The following is an 8822-nucleotide window of genomic DNA, read 5'->3' on the forward strand; positions in this document are numbered from 1 at the left end:
GTGTCACTTAAAGATCATGAAGATTTCTGGAGGAGGCTGTAATTCAGTTGTCAATGACAAATAGCTGCTGGTGCTAATGATTGTTGATGATCTCCTTGTACTGTAATGTTAATATGTACTTATCATTTGAAAACAGTTTCATTCCAACAAATCATTAATGAGGCTGTGTAGAATGACCAAATAGGTGATATGGAGGAAGTCATGTCCCTTTTCCCATGCTAATGCACACCTTGCTCTTATATGTCAGTGGCAAATGATAATAGTGTTACCTTCAATCTGACACAGCTCTGGAAATTAACTAATATAGTATGACATCTGTGAATGATTTTTTTTTTTTTTTTAATATGTGGTAATCTTCTACATTATGATTTTGTTTCTTTATACTAGTAGTTACCCACAATTGTTACATAGTAGTATCCTGCTCCTGATAGGAAGGCCTCCATGAGTGTTTCCTAAACTATCCACTGCACTTGTGCAAGATGATATGACCACAAATTTGCAAATGGAACATGATTACATAAGCAAACTAATGACATAGTAAAAACAGTATTTTGAAAATGAACCAGATGAACAAGAATTTCTTCACAGCTGCTTGTCAAAATACAATTAGGTCTTTCTTACTATAGTTTCAAATGCTATGTTGCTTGTGGCTGTGTAGCTAATAGATTGATGCACAAACTGCAGTTAAATTAGACTCTCATAATTTTCTTTTCTTTTTTCCCCCCAGATCACCAGGCTTTCAATATGACAAACATCAGTGCTGCCAGAGTCTGAACAAACTGGGACATTTTAATTGTTCCAGAATTTTAACAGCATCTTTGCATCTCAACGCTGGTCGTTTCAAGGAATAACATGCTTATGACCAAAAGTCCAAAAACAAATAATTTGCTTAATAGGTTGCTCTCTTTAGATCGAGTGATCTGATTTATTGTGTCTCAAATTTATTTTTATAACAATTTTAGAAAATTATTACAGTATTTATGTGTTATTGTGAACTCTCAGGTTTTAATTACTCTAATTTTAGACAGATGATGATCATATTGCTCCATGTCTGTGTGGAAGTGTATTTGATGAATGTATTACTTATGATGTAATGCTACATTTCTAGCTGGAAAGCATGGATTTATTTCTGATCATTTGTTTATTTTTACAAGAAATTTGAAATTTTGCATTTTTAAAAAAGTATCAAGTAATTTAAAAAGAATACTTTTCCTACAAACCGTGAGTGTGTCTGTGCGGGATAGAGGGGAGAAATTGTAAGTTTGGTGGAAAAAAAGACCAAATTTTAACTTGCAATTCAGTGTGAAACTTTTAATGTGTTAGAAATTGTTCACTATCACTGGTCAATTTCTGGTGATACTACATCCAACTTATCCTAAAACAATAAAGTAATAATGTAATTATATCCTTCTCTGAAATTAAATGCTTGAAGAAAAAGCTCCAATGTAGGAAGATTAAAATTATCAGCATTACTACAGAAAGAAAGTATCACTGGGGTTTATAAATAGAATACACAACAGCATTATTTTGAATATATTTATTGTGAGTATATTGTGAGTATATTTTGTGGAACTAGCACAACATTTTCTGTAGTGTAAGCTACATTTTGGAGTTTTTCTTTGTTTGAACATTAAACAAGGATCAATTACAGTATGCAGCCATTAATTTGGAATGACACTTTATTAACATGATTATATTCTGTTCCTATATGAGGAGCACAAAATTTCATTTCTGGTGATCTCCATGTGTTGGATTGATTGTATGTTGCACATTCCTTTGCCTTTCACTGCCACATGTGTTTCCATTAAAAAGCCTTACATAGCCATTTTCTAATGGAGACCACTCACTCAAATATATTATGTGCTGATGTGTTTCATTGACATAGGCCCAAGTCAATATGGCATGAAATTTTGAACATGTAATTGTTCACAAATTAAACCACTGATTATTTGTAATGTCATGCTGTGCAAACTGTGGAGAGTGTAATGATTTATAATCAGATGACTTTGTTATTGAGGAGACATTAAATCTTAATTGTCCTTCCTTTTTTCTACTTTCTTAATGCAACATTAGTATTAATTATACAATTTTTTGTGCTAGTTGGTGGTGAATAGTACTGCTTAGTTTAGAGAAAATGTGAATATTTCTTTGACTTTGCCATTTAACTGGCAGATAGAAGTATTTGGCAAGATAAAAGTGTGTTGGAAATAATTTTGTTCAAAAATGAAAATATTTTATACCTTATGTCAAGGAAACAATGAACATGTAAAAGAAGTTACGTGGCTTGCAGGCACACAGGCTCTGCAATTTCAGTAACTTGGATTTTAGTATAATCAGATGTGCAAGATATTTTTGGTCATTTTTAAACTCCTCTTTGTCCTGCATTATGAGCACAGAGCTAGTTTCATGTTCTGTAGTGAATGTTGCATTTACACTGTTGATTGTGAAAAGCACTTAACATTGTTGTATCAAAGAAATGTTATTTAGATATACTTACTCCTAACAAGGGAACCTCCCCATCGCACCCCCCTCAGATTTAGTTATAAGTTGGCACAGTAAATAGGCCTTGATAAACTGAACACAGATCAATTGAGAAAACAGGAAGAAGTTGTGTGGAACTGTGAAAAAATAAGCAAAATATACAAACTGAGTAGTCCGTGGGCGACATAGGCAACATCATGGACAATGTGAGTTCAGGAGCGCCGTGGTAGCGTGAGCAGCTGCAGAACGGGAGGTCCTTGGTTCGAGTCTTCCCTCGAGTGAAAATTTTACTTTCTTTATTTTTGCATAGTCATTATCTGTCCGTTCGTTCATTGATGTCTCTGTTCACTGTAATAAGTTTAGTGTGTGTGTGTTTTACGACCGCATCGCAAAACCGTGCGATTAGTAGACGAAAGGACGTGCCTCTCCAATGGGAACCGAAAACATTTGATCGCAAGGTCATAGGGCAACCGATTCTTCCACAGGAAAACACATCTGATATATTCTATACGACACTGGTGGCGGCATGTGCGTCACATGACAGGAATATGTTGTCGACCCACCGAACTTGTACACTTGGTGAATGGGTAAAAAGATTCTTCTACCTCGCCCGATTTAGGTTTTCTTGTGGATGTGATAATCACTCCCAAAAAAGTGATGAAAACATAAGAGTTTGTCACATAAACTGAAAATAAAAAATTAAACTTTTCACTCGATGGAAGATTTGAACAAAGGACCTTTCGTTCCACAGCTACTCACGTTACCACGAGACCACGATGCTCCTGCGGTCCCAGTGTCCTTGATGTTGCTTATCTTCCCATGGACTACTCAGTTTGTATATTTTGCTTATTTTTTCACAGTTCCACACAACTTCTTCCTGAAACTTCCTGGCAGATCAAAACTGTGTGCCCGACCGAGACTCAAACTCGGGACCTTTGCCTTTCGCGGGCAAGTGCTCTACCATCTGAGCTACCGAAGCACGACTCACGTCCAGTACTCACAGCTTTACTTCTGCCAGTATCTCGTCTCATTCTGGGAACTTCTTCCTGTTTTCTCAATTGATCTGTGTTCAGTTTTTGAAGGCCTATCCACTGTGCCAACTTACAACTAAATCTGAGGGGGGTGCGATAGGGAGGTTCCCTTGTCAGTGTTAAAAAAATCATAATCGGGCTGACAGGAGAATTTTATGTTTTAGTCTTGAAAAACAGTGGCATACATTTGAAAACATGATGATGTACAAAAAGAACGTAAGTTTGGTCTGACTGCTGCACAACACATTTTGTAAAAACACACATGGATGACAGTTTCTGTAGCCTGATTGTGATTCATGTCAATGTTGAATGTGATCTTTAATTTACCACATGCATGTTCTACTGTTTTGTTTTTGGTTTTGTAATCTGTTTTCTGTCAGTCTTCATTTTAATAAACAGTCTTTAAGTAATTAGTTACTTGATTCAGATTTGAGATGATTTTGAGAAACAGATTTTTCTTTGTAGTTTTTTCAATTTTGTAGTACTGTAGCAAATGAAAAAAAGCTATTTTTATCTCACTATATACAATCATGTTCGAGAGTCTTAGGTACTGAGAAGGTACTGAGATTTGAAGTAAATTCACAACCAAACTAGTTAAACTGTTGACTTCATATTTGTCATCTGTTATGTACCTTGTATTTTGTGATTCTCAGTTTGTATGTTTGAGAGATATTTAAATTCTCTCTCTGTCACACACTGTTAGGTGGCTCGCAGACTATAAATGTTGATGTCTTAATGTATGGGCAGCATTAAGAGACTTTAATTTATAATATGTAATTCTTTTAATGCTCTGTGTCATCATTCCTACTGAATGCTAATGAGAGTTCGGTATACAGTATTTACAAATTCAGGTCAATATTTTGTGTGCACAAGAATCATTATTTTTGTAATAAATTCTAGTCGTTGATAATTGTAATTTTTCTCTGGATATGGCAGTTTCATTATAAGTGTGAAAAGAAACTAATTATGCTGCATATGTGTTCAAAATGGAACAAATATAAAAACACTCAAGATTAAAATGAATTTCTTATTTCTCCTTTTTTCTTTTTAAAGTTTCTAATATACACAATTATATTCCTAATTGAATTATCAGAATGTGTGATTTCCTGTTGTCGAGTTGGACAAAGTTAATGCATAATACTAAAGTTTTTTTAGTGCAGACTTTTCTGTTCATATGAATTTTGGAAGCAAATGTGTTAATACAGTGTTTAGTGTACTACTGGCTTTACACAAGTTGATATAGTCAGTCATAGATGACAGACTTGGAATAGAGGATGACAAAACAAACACAGACTACATTTTCAAATCTTACTTCAGAAAGGAACTACTGTGCCCAGTAGTTATAAGAAAGCACGTCACACGCATCTGCAAGAAATGTAGCAGAAGTGATCCACGAAACTACTGACCAGGCTTATTCATAGCCATGTGTTGCAGAATATTAGAATGTATTCTGAGCTCAAACATAATGAAGTATCTCAAACAGAATGACCTCAAACACACCAACCAGCATGGATTGTGGAAACATTGGTCACATGATACTCAGATTTTCTCACCTCTTAACGGCCACAGATGAAGACGATTTGGTGGCTGCAGTATTACTTGAGTTCAGAAAAGCATTTGACTCAGTACAACACCACTATTTATCATCATATGGGATATTTATGTTCATATTAGGGTATCAAATGAAATTTGTGACTGAATTGCAGGTTTGTTTGTAGGGTGATGCAGCTTATCATCTTGGGTGGAGAACCATCAACAGGTTGTAGGATTAACTTCAGTGATGTTTCACGGAAGCATTTTGGGACCCTTGTTGCTCATGTTATGAACATGCTTGCGATGGATGATCTCCTACATATACAGAAATCATATACAAACATTTATGCTGCTTTTTAAGTAAGGACAATCAACAGTGAAAAGGTTGTCCTCCAAACCAAATTACTTGATTCTTAATCCAAAAAATATTTTATTTGGTTATGAGAGACTAATGATTTACCAAGTGTGTTGCAAATGATACATTTGGTCAGTGTTGATATATTAGAATAGGAAGTAAAAACATTTCCAGCTTTAGAACAAAATGGTAACATTCAGATGAAACAAGAAAGGAAATTAAACCAGAGTTAAATGCCCAAAAAATGAAATAAATCATATCAAACTGACTGTAATTATATAAAATTAATTGTTGGTAAGTCAGGTGCCAGGTTGAGATTCATTGGGAGAGTCCTTAGAAAATGTAGTCCATCAACAAAGGAGGTGGCTTACAAAACACTCGTTCGACCTATACTTGAGTATTGCTCGTCAGTGTGGGATCCGTACCAGGTCGGGTTGACTGAGGAAATAGAGACGATCCAAAGAAGAGTGGCGCGTTTCTTCATAGGATTATTTGGTAAGCGTGACAGCATTAGGGAGATGTTTAGCAAACTCAAGTGGCAGACTCTGCAAGGGAGGCACTCTACATCGCGGTGTAGCTTGCTGCCCAGGTTTCGAGAGGGTGTGTTTCTGGATGAGGAATCGAATATATATTGCTTCCCCCTACTTATACCTCCCGAGGAGATTACGAATGTAAAATTAGAGAGATTCGAGCGCGCACAGAGGCTTTGCGGCAGTCGTTCTTCCCGCAAACCGTACACAACTGGAACAGGAAAGGGAGATAATGTCAGTGGCACGTAACGTGCCCTCCACCACACACCATTGGGTGGTTTGCGGAGTATAGGTGTAGATGTAATTGTTATTGTGAGGAGAAATTACAATGGCTAGACTCATACAGGAGATAGTACTAACAGACGTCACTAGATCACGGGACAAATGAAAGTTCAAAAATTGAACTAAATCATGCATGCAATCTTTTGATTATGTATTAGTTTCTGTTGTTACATATAACCTACATCCCAGAGGATATTGCGGTTTGTTCTTCACAGTTGCTCAAACACAGGCACTACAGAATGGGTGGGGTGGGGAGGTGACACCATCCTGGTGGAGAATTAGGATTAGTGCAGGCAGGTGAGAGGGTGAGTGAACATCAAATTTCATCATTCTGGCAACCATGGGAATCTATACTGCATGCTTTGGCTTTTTATGAACATCTGACACTTTCAAACTGCATTTTGCCTCAGTCCTTTTGTAGTTGGAATTGAATTGACTTTAAAACTGAACAAATACTCAATGATAATACACATTTCTGCAGGACATGGTGTAGGGGGCAGTGTCGTACTTACATGTTTTGTGCAGCAATGTTGTCGGTGCCCCCAGTGAGGTATGACAGGAATGAGAGGGGGTGTGTCAGCTGGTGGTTCCTTGCAACGAATGAGAAAACAGTGGGCAGGTGATATGCTTGGAAGCAAGAGACATTGCAACATTCTCACATCAGTATAGAAGCAGTCTGGTATGTATATAGAAAAAACAGCAGTGTTCTCAGGTCTCACTGTAAGTACAACCTCAGAAATCGCAACATATTTGGAAGAAACAGCCAAATATTTGTGGCAACAAAAATACAAATTTTACAGGTGTGCTGCTGTTATGACGATGATGATGATTTAAAATAATGACAACACAGACCACAGGCTTAGTATGCAAAAAAAGGTGGTGGCAAACCATTTCTTTTCATTTATTTTATTCATGCTTGTATTATCAAAATATAGACACTCAATGGAATAAGTTTAGAACAGGTAATGTTAAATTCTTAGGCAGATACTTTACGACAATAAAACAGTTTCTAATTTTGATTAGTCAGAAGGTGTTAGAAATAAATTTTTCTCATGGACAAATTTAAAAAACAGTGTTGTCTTATGTTCAGTGTCGTCTTATACTTGGGTAAATATGGCAGTCTTGTACTATAGTAAGAGAGTAGTGTAGATTTGTGCCATCCATAGCATCACTGTCATTTATCTTGAACATGGCAATGGCCACTGAAGACAGCTCAGTCTGACACCAGCCTCCATTCGAGAAGTACCAGGAGCATAGTTCATTTATTTGTGCATTATAGTACAAGCTTATAATTAGAAGTGAGTTACTTATTTAGCTCTCTCCATGTGCTTTTGTAGTTTAATCTTAAATTTCTTTCAGGTTTATGCAGTGTAGATTTCCATCACTTTCAGCATGGATAGGGCTGTGAATACTGTGCTCAGATGGGAGCTGAATTGGAATTCCTTTGCTCACATCTTCAGATTATGCTGTCTTTGGTCATGTAACTTAAGGCTGTTGCCAATTAGCATCACTATGGGGGGATAGAAATGGGATCCAAGGGACATCCAGCATGTCCTACATGTAACTCAATCAGTCCAGTGCTGTGGTTGGCCCATTTATTGACAGCATTTAAGTTGGTCCTTCACCTGTCTTTCCCATTTTGTCTGACATGGGTTTCAGGTGCTAACTGCAGATGATAAAGATTCTGGGCCATTTACCATCATTTACCTTGTTTCAGAGGAAGCGTCTCAGTCTGAAATATTGGACATTCACAGAGGAAGGGATTATTGGTAGTTGGGAGGCCCAATAAGAGATGTGTAATGGAGCCCCTTAAGTATATGGCCGCCAAGAAGGAGCAGAAATCCAATGTGCACTCTGTGGGCATACTGAAGAGGGAAGGGCAGTGAGGGATCATCCGAAATGTGGAACGGGTGCTTCCCGATACCGTAAAAGTGAACAGGGTGCAGCTAATTGCAGGTGATAGCTCATGTTGGTACTACATATGCATCTTATATCTACGTGACTACTCTGTAATTTGCACTTAAGTGCCTGGCAGAGGGTTCATCGAACCATCTTCAAACCATTCCTCTACTTTTCTACAATCGAACAGTGCATCGGAAAAAAGAAACACTCAAATCGTTTCATTAGAGCTCTGATGTCTATTATTTCATTGTGATGATCCTTTCTCTCTGTGTAGGTGGGTTTCAAAAAAATATTTTTGCATTCAGAGGAGAACAGTATCTGAAATAAGTGACAGTTCAACACGAAAGGTAGTCTACTTCGCATATTTTCATACGCCTATGTAATATGGTATTATTTTTTGGGGTAATTCTTCTGATTCAAAAAGGGTATTTTTGGCTCAAAAAACGGGCTGTTCGAGCTATATGTGGTGTAAGTTCGAGAACCTCTTGTCGACCACTATTCAATAGTCTGGGAATTCTCTGACATTGCCCTCACAGTATATACTTTCTTTAATGTCATTTGTTGTTAGCAATATTAGCTTATTCCCAAGAGTTAGCAGCTTTCACTCAGTTAATACTAGGCAGAAATCAAATCTGCATGTGGAATGCACTTCCATGACTCTTGTGCAGAAAGGAGTGCACTATTCTGCTGCATCCATTTTCAATAAGC

The 8822-nt window shown here is 37.0% G+C and overlaps 1 protein-coding gene across 3 annotated transcripts in view; it reads left to right on the forward strand.

Moving 5' to 3' along the window:
- LOC126470988 (5-aminolevulinate synthase, erythroid-specific, mitochondrial) overlaps positions 1-4515 on the forward strand; it is a 113330-nt gene extending 108815 nt beyond the window's left edge. For all 3 annotated transcript variants that reach the window (XM_050099031.1, XM_050099032.1, XM_050099033.1), the window contains exon 11: positions 728-4515. The gene's annotated coding sequence lies outside the window, so the exon portion shown is untranslated. The remainder of the gene's footprint in view (positions 1-727) is intronic.
- The last annotated feature ends 4307 nt before the right edge of the window (positions 4516-8822 follow it).

Source organism: Schistocerca serialis, chromosome 3 (assembly GCF_023864345.2).
Source record: "Schistocerca serialis cubense isolate TAMUIC-IGC-003099 chromosome 3, iqSchSeri2.2, whole genome shotgun sequence".
NCBI lineage: Eukaryota > Metazoa > Arthropoda > Insecta > Orthoptera > Acrididae > Schistocerca > Schistocerca serialis.